At 39.0% G+C, this 16,473-nt stretch overlaps 1 protein-coding gene and 1 pseudogene across 6 annotated transcripts in view; one reads left to right on the top strand and one right to left on the bottom strand.

Annotated features, from left to right (window-relative positions):
- GTDC1 (glycosyltransferase like domain containing 1) overlaps window positions 1-16,473 on the bottom strand; it is a 373,244-nt gene that overhangs the window by 237,520 nt on the left and 119,251 nt on the right. The gene's annotated exons all lie outside the window — the stretch shown is intronic.
- LOC112811940 (nascent polypeptide-associated complex subunit alpha pseudogene) lies at window positions 3,908-4,739 on the top strand (annotated as a pseudogene).

The raw sequence follows: 16,473 nt of genomic DNA, 5'->3' as shown, positions 1-16,473 counted from the left end.
CCCAAATGATCTTATTGTCATGTAACTCTGTGGTAGAGGTTCAGGAGCAAAAACTTTGGAGCCAGACAGATCAAATTTTTGATTCATGGTTCCACCCTCTCTCTGAAATGTGACTATGGGAAAATTACTTATCTTCCTCTTCTCATACACAAATGTGAGTTTAATACCTAACACAAAAGACTGTGTGTATTAAATAAGATCTGTGAAATGAATTATGCACTACCTCACTCATAATATAGACTCATTACTAATATTAAAATTAACAGAATGAAAGGCTCCATTTCCCCGATTTTATAGACATTACTAAGCCACAGAGCTGGATATGCTGGACTGAGGGGCAGGGCTGAATAGGAAGGAACCAAAGAACCAAGGAGAAGCCACCTTCACTGGGAGCTATCCCTGGTGCTGCTCTCAGACCTGGGGCCCATGGTTTTTGCCTGGCCCTATTAACGTAGGGTTCATCGAACAAACTAAATTCTGATTTCCAGTTTTCACCTTGATTTAGGAATGTTCTCTTGTGTTCCTGGCCTGAATTCCTATTTGCTCCCCCCTAGACACCGACTGGATTACTTCCCCCATGAAAACCCAACCTAACATCAAATTGCTTCCTTTGCTGGACGTTTTTTGAGATTTTTAACCTAAAGCATATCTTTTTATATCTAAACTCATTAATGATGGTTACTAAAAAATGGTCGAGGGGCGCCTAGGTGGCTCAGTCGTTGAGCATCTGCCTTTGACTCAGGTCATGATCCCGGGGTCCTGGGATCGAGCGCCACATCAGGCTCCCTGCTCCGCGGGAAGCCTGCTTCTCCCTCTCCCACTCCCCCTGCTTGTGTTCCCTCTCTCACTGTCTCTCTCTCTGTCAAATAAATAAAAATTAAAGAAAAAAAATGGTCAATGTCCCTTTCTCCTAAAATTTTCTCATGAAAATTTATGTCTACAGTGGTAATTTAAAAAAATCAGAAGGCTTGAAAAGAATTTAAGAGTAATCAATCACTAAATCGTTCCAGGAAAGCAGCCACTACGCCTGAGTGCCAGTTTGACAAAAATACAGCACACCTGTAAGCGCTACTTTTCCCATTCCTGTGCAGACAGCACTAATCTACCGTGGACTTCTTTTTTAATCCTGAATATGGCCTTAAAGTAGGTTCCCAAAACAGCCATTATGAGCCAAAGATGGCATGCAAATAGACACTTACCTATCATCTCTGAGTTAGTACAAACGTGTGGGTTTTGCAAAAGACCTTTTGTTGTTTTTGTTTTTACATTTTAAGTCTCAGTTGGAGCACTGCTAGAGCATACGCGAGTGGTTTGAAGAGGGCAGAAGCACCCTTACAATTCTGATAAGTAGAAAGCAAGTACATGGTTATTAAAGAATCAGAGCTTTCTCTTCTAAGACTGGAGGTGTTAGCCTTATGTCCTGGATAAATTCCAACTTAGGTAATTACATTCTGCTTACCTCACCCCCCTAGCAATTTTTTCGAGTGAATCCAGTATTGTTCTTCACTTCCTACCCTAACCTGCTGTGTTGCAGGGAGCTGTTAAGCAGCTGCCATGCTTCACTCTACAGCGGTGACTGCTTCACTGTATAATTTGTAACCATTTGCAGTGTGCTTTGAAATCTTCCAGGATGAAAGTGTTACCCTAAAATGCGAGATGTCATCATCATTTTAAAGGCATACGGTACAACCGCTTATTTAACAGTTAAATTCAGCATAACATATTTAGAAAATACCTATTTCACAAAAAACCATAAAACTAGGTTAAAATACCCACGAAACACGCTACAAAGATTATATGAAAAGGTACTTAAAGAAAGCAAACTATTTATCAACTATATGAATATTCTGCCAAAGAATGGAGTAGTAGGAAGAACAAATGCTTAAGACATTTTTATTTGAAAATACATCTGCCTTCATCAGATGGTAAAAATTCCCAATGTCACCCAAGAAAAACAGTGAAGAGAAAAATTGAACGTTAAGTCAATGGCAAATGGAGGAATGCCAACACTTATGGAGAAAGAGATCAAGGATAAAATATAATTTTTGACATTTTCTTATTGCTCATCAGGACAGCCAGAGAATTATACAAATTTATTATCATGAAGACATTGAATTTTTACTATAGATTGCCTGGGGACACTTGCAGACAGGAACATACATTTTGGCAGTACTGAAAAGGGTGTCATGTTCCAACCAGGAGAGGCTACGTTAGGTACTTGGACCATCCACAGGCTGTTATTTAGTAGACATGCTTTAAGGTCAGTGGTTCTTGGCTGAAGAGTGGAAAATCTGGAGAACTTAAAAAAAAAAAAAAAAAAAAGCCAATACCTGGGTCCCAAACCCAGAGATTCTGGTTTAATTGATCTGGACACCAAGATCTTTTTTTTTTTTTTAACTGTTCCCCAGGTGATTATAATGTGCAGCCAATGTTGAAAACTACTGCTTGAGGTTATGTTGTACCAATCTGGTTATAATTGTTGTTTGGCTTTTTTTTTTTTTTTTAAGGGGAAATAAATCACATTATTTGAGGCCATGTGTATCATCATACATTTTTTTTAAAGATTTTATTTATTTATTTGACAGAGAGAGACACAGCGAGAGAGGGAACACAAGCAAGGGGAGTGGGAGAGGGAGAAGCAGGCCTCCCGTGGAGCAGGGAGCCCGATGCGGGGCTCGATCCCAGGACCCTGGGATCATGACCTGAGCTGAAGGCAGACGCCTAACAACTGAGCCACCCAGGTGCCCCAGCATACATTATTAATACAGGCCACACAATTAGAAACCACAGACATGTTTCATGGCATGATGCTTTATCAACTGGGAGGGGAAAAGGCTTTATCACCCAAGGATTGTATTTCTTAAAGATCATAATTTTAATGCAATCGGTTTTTGTAGTAAGAGGAAGACTCTCTACAAGAAACAATAACTCTGAATCTAAGAGGTTTTCGAATTTACAGTCAGCTCTGGGTATATTACCTGTGCTACAGATTTGTCTGCAGTAAACCATACAATCTCATGCTAGCATTTTCCCGCCACACACATCTGAGCCATACTTTCTCTGTTCAGAAAATAACGAATAATACATTACCATACTAATGCTTACTTATCTACTTTCAAGTAGAAGCACTGCACTTTCAACCAACCTGCACATTCATGAGACATTAAAGAAATACCTGCAAGCATGATCAGAAAGAGATTTTCACTCAGTCAAGCACTCAACAATTGCACATAATGATGTGAATAGTTGATTCTCTGTCTAGAAAGTGAGATGTAGTAACGTTGAATTTTACTGACTATAACAGCCCTGTTCCACAAGTGCTAACCCTGAAAAATATCCATAAACTAAAACATAACAAAGACAGACAAGGGCGCCTGGGTGGCTCAGTTGGTTAAGCGACTGCCTTCGGCTCAGGTCATGATCCTGGAGTCCTGGGATCGAGTCCCACATTGGGCTCCCTGCTCAGCGGGAGAGTCTGCTTCTCCCTCTGACCCTCCCCCCTCTCATGCTCTCTATCTCATTCTCTCTCTCAAATAAATAAATAAAATCTTAAAAAAAAAAAAAAAGACAGACAAAAGAAGAATAAAAAGTCAACAAAACAGAGCAGGTGAAAAATAACCATAACCAGCAGGAAAGTGTGTTGGATATCCAAGTACTTTAAAAGTGGTAATGAAGGACTTAGAATATAAAAATTATTTTCATGAACTAAATTAGTCATGGGAGAAGAGATGGGAAAAAAAAAAAAGACCCAACTAAATATTATGATGGTGTGCACATTACACATCAAAGTAAATTAAGCCTTATATTTTTTAATAATCACCAAAAGATTCAGAAATTGAGGTAGCAATACCCAGAGGTCAGTTCAGATATCTGAGCGTGGCAATTAAAATTGATAAAGTAGTTCCTTCTGCAACAGGCGTGGGTCACGCTCTCGCTCGCTCTCTTTCTGCCGCCATCTTGGTTCCGTTTTCCCCTCACAAAATGCCTGGTGAAGCCACAGAAACTGTCCCTGCTACAGAGCAGGAGTTGCCACAGCCCCAGGCTGAGACAGGGTCTGGAACAGAATCTGACAGTGATGAATCAGTACCAGAGCTTGAGGAACAGGATTCCACACAGGCAACCACACAACAGGCCCAGCTGGCAGCAGCTGCTGAAATCGATGAAGAACCAGTCAGTAAAGCAAAACAGAGCCGGAGTGAAAAGAAGGCATGGAAGGCTATGTCCAAACTGGGTCTTTGGACAGGTTACAGGGGTTACAAGAGCCACTATCCGGAAATCTAAGAATATCCTCTTTGTCATCACAAAACCAGATGTCTACAAGAGCCCAGCTTCAGATACCTACATAGTTTTGGGGGAAGCCAAGATTGAGGATTTATCTCAGCAAGCACAACTAGCAGCTGCTGAGAAATTGAAAGTTCAAGGTGAAGCTGTCTCAAACATTCAAGAAAACACACAGACTCCAACTGTAGAAGAGGAGAGTGAAGAAGAGGTTGATGAAACCGGTGTAGAGGTTAAGGACATAGAATTGGTCATGTCACAAGCAAATGTGGCAAGAGCAAAGGCAGTCCAAGCCCTGAAGAACAACAGTAATGATATTGTAAATGCTATTATGGAATTAACAATGTAACCATCTGAAAACGAGGACTTTTTTTGGTGTTTCAAAAGAATAACTGCAGCTTGGTTTGAAATTTGTACTGTTTCTATCATTAATAAAGTTATGGCTTCTTGTTGGATGAAAAAAAAAATTGATAAAGTAAAACAGAGTAGTAGGCATGATCTTCTAGAGGGGGGAAGACCAGGGAGATATGCATAGAAAATATACCATGTACTGTGCAAAACAATTTATCTATGTCCTCTCTCACTTAATCCTCACATCATCTCTATGATTTGATGTTAGGCAAACCAAGGGTCAGAAAGTGTGACATAATTTGACCAAGCTGCACATCTAGAAAATGGCTGAACCAAGACTGAAAGCCAGGTGTGAATGGCAAGTTTTTCTTCTTTCCTCTGCACCAATTTTATATTTTATAATACATGCTACTCTTGCCCACCCTGTCACCCTGCTGCCCTCCTCCCCTTCACACTGGGCATCCAACCTAACTACCCAGAGCTTCAGCTCGCCCCTAGGACATCAGCCAGCTATAGAAACAAGACTCCAGATAAAAAGCGGGATTCAGGGGCGCCTGGGTGGCTCAGATGGTTAAGTGTCTGCCTTTGGCTCAGGTCACGATCCCAGGGTCCTGGGATGGAGCCCCGCATTGGGCTCCCTGCTCAGTGGAAGCCTGCTTCTCCCTCTCCTTCTACTGATGCCCCTGCTTGTGCTCTCTCGCTCTGTCAAATAAATAAATAAAATCGTAAAAAAAAAAAAAAAAGCAGGGGTTTCACCTGATAGCCCTAAGAAGAGGCAGAACAGGCATACATACCAAAGCCATCATGCAATGGAAATTATAAATACCTTCTGATGAGAGACCTGGAGGGAAAGCTTAAGAAAATTTTCTAATCATAAGGGATAAGTAATTTATAACAAAACTTACAAAGAGGAAGCATTAAAAAACTGAAAGTTGTATATAATATTGGTTTACTCAGGAATTGTGATACCAAGTCCCAGAAAAGGGAGATAATCAAAATGATTTTCAGGTTCTGAGTTACAAATGCCAGAAGCTCCTCTTCCTCATTTCTAGAATAAGTTTTATAGGAGTAGCTCAGTATTTACTGGAAGGGCAAAAAATGTTATAAGCAAACAGAGTTGGCCGATGAGCATTTTAATCTCAAAACGAGTTATAGATCAAAGAGTTGGACATTTTTCAGTGTAAAGTGGCAACAAGTTGTAATGCCACTGATATGTCTGGGGCTCTTCTAAGAAATTTCTGGACGCCACACATTCCTGGTGAAACTGGTCTGTTTTATCAGTGCTGTTTAATCCTATTCTGCTAATTAAGAATACAACCAACAACCCTGGCTGCACATTTCTAATAATCTCATGAAGTTTTTGAACTGGCAGTTCTAATTTGCGATTCTGCTGTGATGGTGCTCTATAACCTCGAGTAAAAACCTCTCTGCTCTAGTTTCTCCAGCTGCAAAATGAAGGAATTAGACTGAAGATCACTAAGGGTTTTTTTTATTTCTTTGGTTCTCTCTCAGTTCTGAGTCTATTCTTTGATAAGAAAAAGTCAACTGCCTAAAACTGAAAACAAAACAAATCTGTCTGCATTTGAACATGAGTGATATTTTCCTCTGATTTCCCTATTCCAGCTAACAGTACAACAATTTGAAACTCAGGCATTTCTTTGAGTTCATTCTCCCCCTTGTCTCCTATTTCCAACAGAATTCATCACCTAATCCTGAATATTCCATTTTCCCATTGTCTCTTGCTTATGTCTTTTCAAATCCATTCTCACCAACTGAGACAGAAGCTCCCTCTTCAATTAGCAGAAAATAATTATAACATACACTTCAGGATTTGGTATTAGAAAATGAGTTTTGGTATTACAGAAATGAAATGTGGTGGTTTTGAATAGACCCTACTTCTCTCCATAGAATCACGGGGTCTGTTCGGGGTATCGGCTGATATTTTACAGAGCCGATCTACCCTGGGTTTGAATGGGATGGGTGTCCCAAACAGATAAATTAGTTCTCTACATGCAAATGAATTCAGAGCAGCAGTCAATACTTGTGAACTTAAGAGTTAGCTGATAGGAACAGGAAGCAATGGGCTGGACACTGAATTTCAAACAAGAAAGATATTTCCATGGATATACAAAAATACAACGTATAGGAGAGAAGAGGTGTTAAATTGCTCTTTCTTCTCTTGCTGCCCACTAATTATATATGAATCTTAGTGTGTGGCCAAGGGGAAAATAAGAAAAGAACTTCTACCATTCTCATTTTGTGACTGTCTAAAGAAAAGGACCAAGATTTCAGCTTAGAACAATAGGCAAGACTGAATGAAGGGGCAAGTGTTTGTGCAACTAATGAGCTTACCTTTAATTAAAGAGAACTGTAAAAAAAAAAAAAAAGAGAGAGAGAGAGAGAGAGAACTGTAACTAGGTTTCCTAAATTGAATTCCAGTCCGCTAATTTTTTAAGTTCCGTATGTAATAGTACTGATATACAAAATTAGAATCTTCCAAGATAAAAAGTGAAAATTATTTAAGAACTAGTTTCATAGGAACACTTATTGATAAAAATAAATTTGTAGGTAACATTGAGTCAAATATATAGTAAGAACAAAAACAACCAAACTTAAGGAAAGTTTATGATTTCTAATCACTCCCAGAAGTACCTCTGCAGAGAGCTGCTTGTTAGTATAAACCTTGTTAGATGTCAGAAAGATCTAGCATTCATCTTATATTAAGCCCAAAGTATAGAAGCCCCACAGCATACATGACAAGAGTGCACACAGAGAATAGTACTTGGATTTAATATTCTTTAGAATTTTGGTACTTAGTCCAATATGGTAAAGAAGAGTCACTACTAGAGCAACACTGTTTATTATTATTATTATTATTTTTTAATTCTAAGTAGACATAAAGCAAACATCTGTTGCTTTTAAAATTACTAAAGTCATTCAGGACCATAATTTGGGACAAAGTTCTTATTCTACAGAAAATTAAATAAATTACACAGAGGTTAATGAAAGCACTAAAGGTATTTTGAGAATGAATACACAAATAAAAGACAATAATAAGTACCATTTATTTAATGCTCACTATGCTTCAAGCATTTTAACAAGTACTTTACATTTGTATCTCATTTAATTTTCACAGCAGCCCAATGAGACTGTTATTACTACCCCTACTTTACAGATGAGGGGGGGAAAATGAGGTGTGAAAGAGCAAACGACTTTCTCAATATTGACCAAGTGGTTAGCAGAAAAGGTGGTACTGAAACCTAGCTGTGCCTGACATCAACTCAATTTTCTTAGGCACTGTACCATGCTGCCCTTTCATTATACAGTACTGATCTCAGGATTCCCTGCCCAAAGGGACTGAAGCAATTCAGTTACTGAACTCCGAGAAGACAAAGGAAGGAGGAATTCAATAAATTCCTGCTTATCCAGAAATAGAGAGTTCAAAAGATCTGATATTTTCACAAATTCTGCACTCAGTTTTTATAAGATGGTAACAAATGACAGGAAACAGATATCTTGGATTTACTTGGCAAAAATAAATTTTGAGCTTTGTCACATATGTCAAAGGAAAGAGCAAATCCAACCAAAATGTCTAGAAATGCAGGTCAATGTAACAAATCACACAATATTCTAAATAATGACACTGGGATAAGAGTGGACCCTTCCTGCTGGTCAGCTCCCTCTAAATGACCTGCCAACATCTCAGACTCAACATAGAAAACTCTGAATTCCTTAATCTCAGGAAACAAACTGAGGGTTGCTGGAGTGGTGGGGGGTGGGAGGGATGGGGTGGCTGGGTGATAGACATTGGGGAGGGTATGTGCTATGGTGAGTGCTGTGAATTGTGCAAGCCTGTTGAATCACAGATCTGTACTTCTGAAACAAATAATGCAATATATGTTAAGAAAAAAAAAGAAGAAGATAGCAGGAGGGGAAGAATGAAGGGGAAGTCGGAGGGGGAGATGAACCATGAGAGACGATGGACTCTGAAAAACAAACTGAGGGTTCTAGAGGGGAGGGGGTGGGGGAATGGGTTAGCCTGGTGATGGGTATTAAAGAGGGCACGTTCTGCGTGGAGCACTGGGTGTTATGCACAAACAATGAATCATGGAACACTACATCAAGAACTAATGATGTAATGTATGGTGATTGACATAACAATAAAAAATAAAAAAAAAACCCTCTGAATTCACCATCTTTATGCAAGCAGATCTATTTCTTAATTCCAATAGAACAAATGTTCTCCTAGTCACTGTAATTAACATTCTGACATGATACAAGACCATTTCTCCCTCCAGTAAGTTGCCACTATCAACTTGGCAAGTCTACAACCAGCGTATTTATGTGTATGTCCTCCTTTTCACCTATATGCCGCTTTCCTAGCTCAAGTCTTCAATAACCTATTCTAATATTTTTTAAAATTGTTTCCCTGCTTCCTATTTCCTTTCCCATCAATACTCTATTTATCAATACCCAATTCCCCATTTCATAATCTAACAGTGGCTCCCAAATGATGATAGGCTAAAGCCCAAATTCTTCAGCCTTAATTCTCATCTCTAATCTTGCTAACTCTTCACCCAGCTGAGTCAAAGGTAATTAATCTCTTCTAGGCCCAGTGATCATTCACTGCCATAAAGCTGGTTGTAACTATTCTCTCTCCGTAATGTGTTCTTGCATGTACCCTGACCCACTCTCCTTTCCTTCATAGGAAGAAATAACATGGCATTATGGGAAGCAGCATATTGAAGCCAGACAGTTTCGGTAGCTGTACCATTCTGGGCAAGCTCAACCTTCTGAACCTCACTTTTCCCACTTGTAAAGTGAGGGTAATAGTACCTAGCTTGCAGGGGTTTGGTAGAGATTAGAAGTAACATACATAAAGTGCATGCCCAGAAAAGGCAGTTGATAAATGATAGCCACTATTATTAGGCCCAAAGCTGAGTCAGTCTTCAACACCCAGGTTAAATGCCATAAAAAGCACTTGGTTGTTGTTTTCTCCCCTCCTATCTGAAAGATACCAGATCACGCCTGTCATTTCTACGAAGCTCTTGCGATTAAGGACCCTGTCTCATATATCCTTATACCCTAGAATACCTTCTATTTACCATGCAAATAGCAAGCTTTTAATAAATGTTGGGTGAAGAAGGCATGAATAAACCTCAAAGAATTAAATTACTGCTAATTCTGATTACTTTGAAATATATTTTTAAAGAATTTCCTATAAAGTCTTTTATCTGGAATTTCTGTGGGAATAAGCTATTCTGCGTAAGAGATCATTCTGGCAGTTTACTGCTGAATGATACATTCCAAATAGTTTATTTTTTAGTGGAAAACTATCTAAAACACTCTGCAGCATTCTTCACAGGAACACTGAACAACAACTACAGTGACTTCTGTCCCGATCACCCCACTCCCCATTCCGCACTCTAGCACCACCAGGAACGCATACGTATCACAGGAGTCAGGCGGATGTGGGACCAGCCCATGTGACTCTCTCTCACGCACTGCTGAATTACGCCCTCTCATACACTGTGGCTATGTGGACTGACAGGACATAAGACAGCCCTTACCCTTACTTGAATTACTGGCAAACTTCAGATCCTCGGATGTTCTAGAAAACTGGTAGGGTTTTCAAAATTTTGTTCCCCCTCACTTTTGAGGTTGGAATCATACTAATGGGTGAGCTTATCAAAAAGCCTGTCAAACAGATAAGCAAAATGGTGATGATAGGTGTATAAATAAAATCACTAACATTTACTGAACATGACTAGGTGGTAGGCATGGAGCTCAGTCAGCACATTGTACCATCTCAATTGGCTTAATAAACCTAAGAGGTTGGTACTATTTCGATTACCATTTTACAGATGGGAAAACTGAAGTTCTAGGATGTTAAGTGATTTGCTTTAGGCTGAGCAGTAGTAGTAAGTGATATAAGACAAAGTAGATTGCTGGGCACCATCCTGCTGACTCCCACTTTTTATCCAGCTTTACCCCAAATGGAATGATTTGAGTAAGTGCTTTTTAGGAAGATAACCAAAGCTTGATCCTTTAAACATCAAAGCAATTTATTTGAAATCTTTCTAACATGTATTGTACATAGCCCTCAGGTACTGAACAGAATATATAACATAAACTGTTCTTATGCAGATGGATCTACACTGATGATCATTCATTACACTATAGGAAGCTCCGTAATGGCCTGTAAGCCCATTGAGGAGCAGAGCTCCTAAGTGGACCTTTTGCTGAATTCTCAACTATGGTTTGAGTTTGTTGAATGACGTTCATCCCCATTTTGTAGCAGCCCTGCTCCATGACTCCTCTTGGAGAGACGAAGTAGTCCCCAGCTAAGTTTTTAGTTATTTCTCCACCCCCTGATCTGTGGTCTCTGCTTCTTCCCTCCCAGATCACTTTGAACAGAACAATGAGGAACTTAAAGAAAAAAATGTACATGGAGTCTTTGATGTCTGAAGCCACACTTTCTCTACACTTGAAAACAGAGGTAAGTCATCTTACAAAAGGACAGTTTTTGTTGCTGCCGCTGCTGAATTTAGAGCACTTCTTTTGGGTGGGGTTATTGTTATTGTATAAATTGAAGAGAACAGAAATCTAATTATAGTAATTAGGGAGTAACATGAATGATAATTTCATTAAAAATACATTTTGAGTTTGTTCTTCATAACTTCAGGCCAACAAAGGAATTGCATATGAAAATACGCTGAAACCAAACTCTTTTCTTAACAAGAATAGTAAGAGGAAGATGGTTAGAATATAACACAGCATGAAAGATTTGCATTAGATATAAAGGAGATTTCGTGAAAGTGAGTGGTGTTAAACATTGGAATGATTTATCAAATTTTTTTTTTAGTACCGTGATTCTATAAAAATTTTTTTAAATGACATTCAAAAGAAACACATTTTTGCATTCATTTTGAAGAGCCAAAATAATTGTTAGCAAATATGGATGTTTAAATTTGCAAAGGCAAAACTTTTCTTCTTCTACTTCAAATCTAGATTAATATTCAAGAAGACAGGACTCCATTATTTCATAGAGCAAAGGCAGTATTTTATTAATATGTCTAACTGATACTTTCTCAAAATATCTGAGAAATACGACCACATATGGTAAGAAGATTAAGGTGTTTTCTGGCAAACCCCCCCACCAAAAGCAGAACTCTTGACTGCAGAAAACAAAGTTTTCTGTGGGGAGCCACGGGGGCTGCCTTCTGTCCTATCAATCCACGAATTCCCGAACTACAGACCTGCTGTTGTTTTCTGACACATCTGCTTTGCAATGTAAAATAGTGTTGTTTTTTTTTTTTTAATAAGAATTCTTCAAAAAGCCCTTAGGCTCCTTGCCTTTGTTTGCACAGCCTGAGAGTTTTCATTTAAAGTTTTCACACTGTTTTTAAAATTCTCCATTTTTGTTTCTGAAATAGTTACGTGAAGTCCATAGACCTCTGTCTTGGCTTCACATTTTAGCTACATGGAAAAGGTGGAGAGAAACATGTACAGAAATTCTTAGGGTTTCAATAACTGAGATTACTCCGAATGACCAACATTGTTTTCCTCTCTTCTTTGATGTCAAAAATGTAGGCGGAGGAAAGCGGAGATGCTTTTCATATAATTCCTGTCCCCTCCAAAAAACAAAAACAAAACAAAACACCAAAATCTACTATGAAATGAGGAAACTCCCAGGTGAAATCTACTATTGCTTATTCTGGCAACTCTGACAATCCAGCATTGTGGAAAATAGGAATACACCGTGAAATGATGACAGAGCATATGAAATTCTTCTCTAATGATCACAACAAGATTGATACTTGATATTCTCTCTAGTGACTGAATGGGACCTGCACCCCAGAAAAAGCTCCTATTTTTTCCATCTAAAGTATACATTCTTCAATCTGCTCCAAGTCCAAACTTCAACTCCAAAGGAAATACCATCCACTCATCCCTTCGTTAAAAAATAAATGGATGATTTTTTTATTATGGTCTCCACTAAAAACATATACATTTGATCTGTTTATATCAATTATGTGTAACTATAATAAAAAAAGTTAAGCTTTTTTCACCATATAATGGCACTGAGAAGGCAAGCATGTGATAAATCCATACAAGTATCAGGACTTGACAGCCTTGAGTCTTTCTCTCTCTTCACCTTTAATCCAACTGTATGTTATTTGAAGCAGATGATATCCACTTTGATATTCCCTCCTCAGCTCCCTGATGGAGTTCCTTGAGAAGACCTGATCTTTTTCAAGGATAAGAAATACCACTTTGTAATTCACTGTGTCTGTATAATACATTCTTATGTAATCCAATTTGTCGGGAGTGGGGATAATCTCGTTCTATGAAAATCATGAATGGTCCCTCAGTACCAAATCTTGTAGGGGAGACAGATGGAAGGAATGTGATGATGTGCCGACACAGTCAACTCCATCCTAAACATCTAACGTCATGGATCAGACACTGCCCAATAAGATAGGTGTCATGCTATAAGCTAACCTGTAAGGGAAGAGAGTTTGGATAAATGGGATATATTTACGAATAGAAAAAAAAAAAACAGTTTTCTGATACATGAAATAATGGTCTGAGCCTACAGCTGTTCCTTTGCTGAACTATTCTTCCTATTCTGCTTCTTCAGGCCTATCTTCAATTTACTATCAGAATTCTTTTTTAAAATTTCTCATTCGTCTTCAGGTATCCTCTTTTTCTAAAAATTCAACATTTTAAAAGTTTGCTTTCTAAAGCCTTGACATTACATTTCTTTCATAACATTACCAGGACATGCTCCCTTTCAGTCAATATTTCTGTCAATTCTCTAAGTCATTTGTTCTTCACTGGTCAGTCAAGTACCAGGGACCTGAACCTCTTTTGGGGGGATAGGCAATACAGAAAAGAATTTGGGTTCTAAAATCAGATAAAAAAATATTTGATTTCTTGTTCTACCTTTATTATCTGTATGACCATAGGCAAAAAGTTATTTACATTCTCTATGGCTGAGTTTCTTCAACTATAAATGGAAAATAGCTTTCAGAATTGTTGGAAGAACAAAATGCTAAAATACGTATAAAAGGCTTAGCACAATGCAGGGCTTTAATAAGAATCAGTAAGGTTAGCTGTTATGGTTAACTCTACCTTCTAAAGGTGACCCTGTCAGAAAGCAAGTTGCAAATCCCTCTAATGTTCTGATTTCATTAGACTAAGACTCACACAAAGGCCTAGATAAATAAAATCCCCTAGTTGTACCAGGCCTTGCCTGTTCGGCAGTTACATGACCTAGAGTAGGAAAATACTGGCTTCCTCGAGCCGATGTTTGGCTCTGTGTGCTGCAGGACTGCTTCCTTTATTCTTTCCGTCACACACCATGAAGTTCTCCATGAAATCTGCCTTCTTGATATATACAGTGAAATTTCCTTAATTTCCAATCTAACCTATACCCTCTAATGCAGAATAGGCTTCCTAGTCATGAGTCTCATCTCATCAAGTCTTGAGATTATATTCATCTTCTGGCATGCTACAGAATGAATGTCTGTAGTCCTTCAGAATTCATATGTTGAAATCCTACTCTGCCCCTATATGTGATGGTATTAGGAGGTATGGTTTTTGGGAGATAATCATATCATGAAGGTGGATCCCTCATCGATGGGATTAGTACCTTTATAAAAGAGACTCCATTTCTTTGTGTCTTCCTCAATTTCTTTCATATTTTATAGTTTTCTGAGTACAGATTCTTTGCCTCTTTGGTTAGATTTATTCCTAGGTATCTTATGATTTTGGGTACAATTGTAAATGGGATCGACTCCTTAATTTCTCTTTCTTCTGTCTTGTTGTTGTATAGGAATGCCACTGATTTCTAGGCATTGATTTTATATCCTGCCACTTTACTGAATTCCTGTATGACTTCTAGCAGTTTTGGGGTGGAATCTTTCGGGTTTTCCACATAAAGTATCATATCATCTGCAAATCAAAACCTCAATGAGATACCACCTCACACCAGTCAGAATGGCTAAAATTAACAAGTCAGGAAACGACAGATGTTGGTGCGGATGTGGAGAAAGGGGAACCCTCCTACACTGTTGGTGGGAATGCAAGCTGGTGCGGCCACTCTGGAAAACAGTATGGAGGTTCCTCAAAAAGTTGAAAATAGAGCTACCATATGACCCAGCAATTGCACTACTGAGTATTTACCCCAGAGATACAAATGTAGGGATCTGAAGAGGTACCGTGCACCCCAATGTTTATAGCAGCAATGCCCACAATAGCCAAACTATGGAAAGAGCCAAGATGTCCATTGACAGATGAATGGATAAAGATGATGTGGTGTATACATACAATGGAATATTATGCAGCCATCAAAAGGAATGAAATCTTACCATTTGCAACGGCATGGATGGAACTGGAGAGTATTATGCTCAGCGAAATAAGTCAATCAGAGAAAGACATGTATCGTATGATCTCACTGAAATGAGGAATTCTTAATCTCAGGAAACAAACTGAGGGTTGCTGGAAGGGGCGGCGGGAGGGATGGGGTGGCTGGGTGATAGACATTGGGGAGGGTATGTGCTATGGTGAGTGCTGTGAATTGTGTAAGACTGTTGAATCACAGACCTGTACCTCTGCAAAAAATAATGCAATATATGTTAAAAAAAAAAAGAAGATAGTAGGAAGGGAAAAATGAGGGGGGTAAATTGGAGGGGGAGACGAACCATGAGAGACTACGGACTCTGAGAAACAAACTGAGGATTCTAGAGGGGAGGGGGGTAGGGGGGATGGGTTAGCCTGGTGATGGGTATTAAAGAGGGCACATTCTGCATGGAGCACTGGGTGTTATATGTAAACAATGAATCATGGAACACTACATCAAAAACTAATGATGTAATGTATGGTGATTAACATAACATAATAAAGTAAAAAATTAAAAAAAAAAAAAGAGAGAGACTCCAGAGAGCTCCCTCACTCCTTCTATCATGTAAGAACACAGCACAAACATAGAAAACCGACCTTCCTCAGACACCAAATCTGCCAGAGCCTTAATCCTGGACTTGCTAGGCTCCAAAACTATGAGAAATAAATTCCTGTTGTTGATTAGCCACCCAGTCTATGGTATTCCATTACAGCAGCCCAAACAGGGCAAACGTGGTATTAATATTGCAAAATCTGTCTTGTTGACCACTGATCATCTGGCAGGACTGAATGCCTTGAGTACCAAAGGATCCATGTATGCTCCCCAGAAGCAAAGGGAGATTTGGTCCATAAAATGGCTCCAATCAGGAAGATCTAAAAAAGATAGCTTCCTGAAATATTCTCTGGTCACCTAAGCTTTATAGATATTACCACTGCATGGGAAGGGTTTAGATGTTTCCTGTCTTCCTTTAGGTGCATACGGCTCATGTACATCCTAGAGTGAGGCATGAGGTCTACCTTCATTTGCTGTTATTTATCATTTCCACCAAAGTGAGCTATGCATTTCCCTCCATTTGTACACAGAATTCACTGGCTATCATTTCATCTCTTTTAATACCTTACAGTGATCCTTGTGATGTACAAGCTGTACAGTCGTGGAGAAATGTCTGCAAGGGTTCTTCAGTGTGTGCAGTTGCCCACCCTGCCATATAATGGCTCCAGGCTGCTATGCTTTTTCACTTCTCATATATTTTTTTTAAATAGTTTCTCTCTCTCCTCCCTTGTTGTCAAGCTGTCAGTCAGCTGTCACTTTTTACTGCTGTCAGTGAGCCTGCCTTTATCACACCCCCAATGTGATGCTGCTAATCTGCTGTCAGCTGAGAAATCAGATAATCGAGACCTCTGAAATTGCATTCACAGTAAGTGGTGGGCAGAGCA

The sequence above is a fragment of the Callorhinus ursinus genome, unplaced genomic scaffold (assembly GCF_003265705.2).
Source record: "Callorhinus ursinus isolate GAN/ISIS: 27379988/994484 unplaced genomic scaffold, GSC_fseal_2.0 scaffold2, whole genome shotgun sequence".
Lineage (NCBI taxonomy): Eukaryota > Metazoa > Chordata > Mammalia > Carnivora > Otariidae > Callorhinus > Callorhinus ursinus.
Note: the sequence above shows the minus strand (reverse complement) of the source record. Positions and strands in the feature narration are given on the sequence as shown.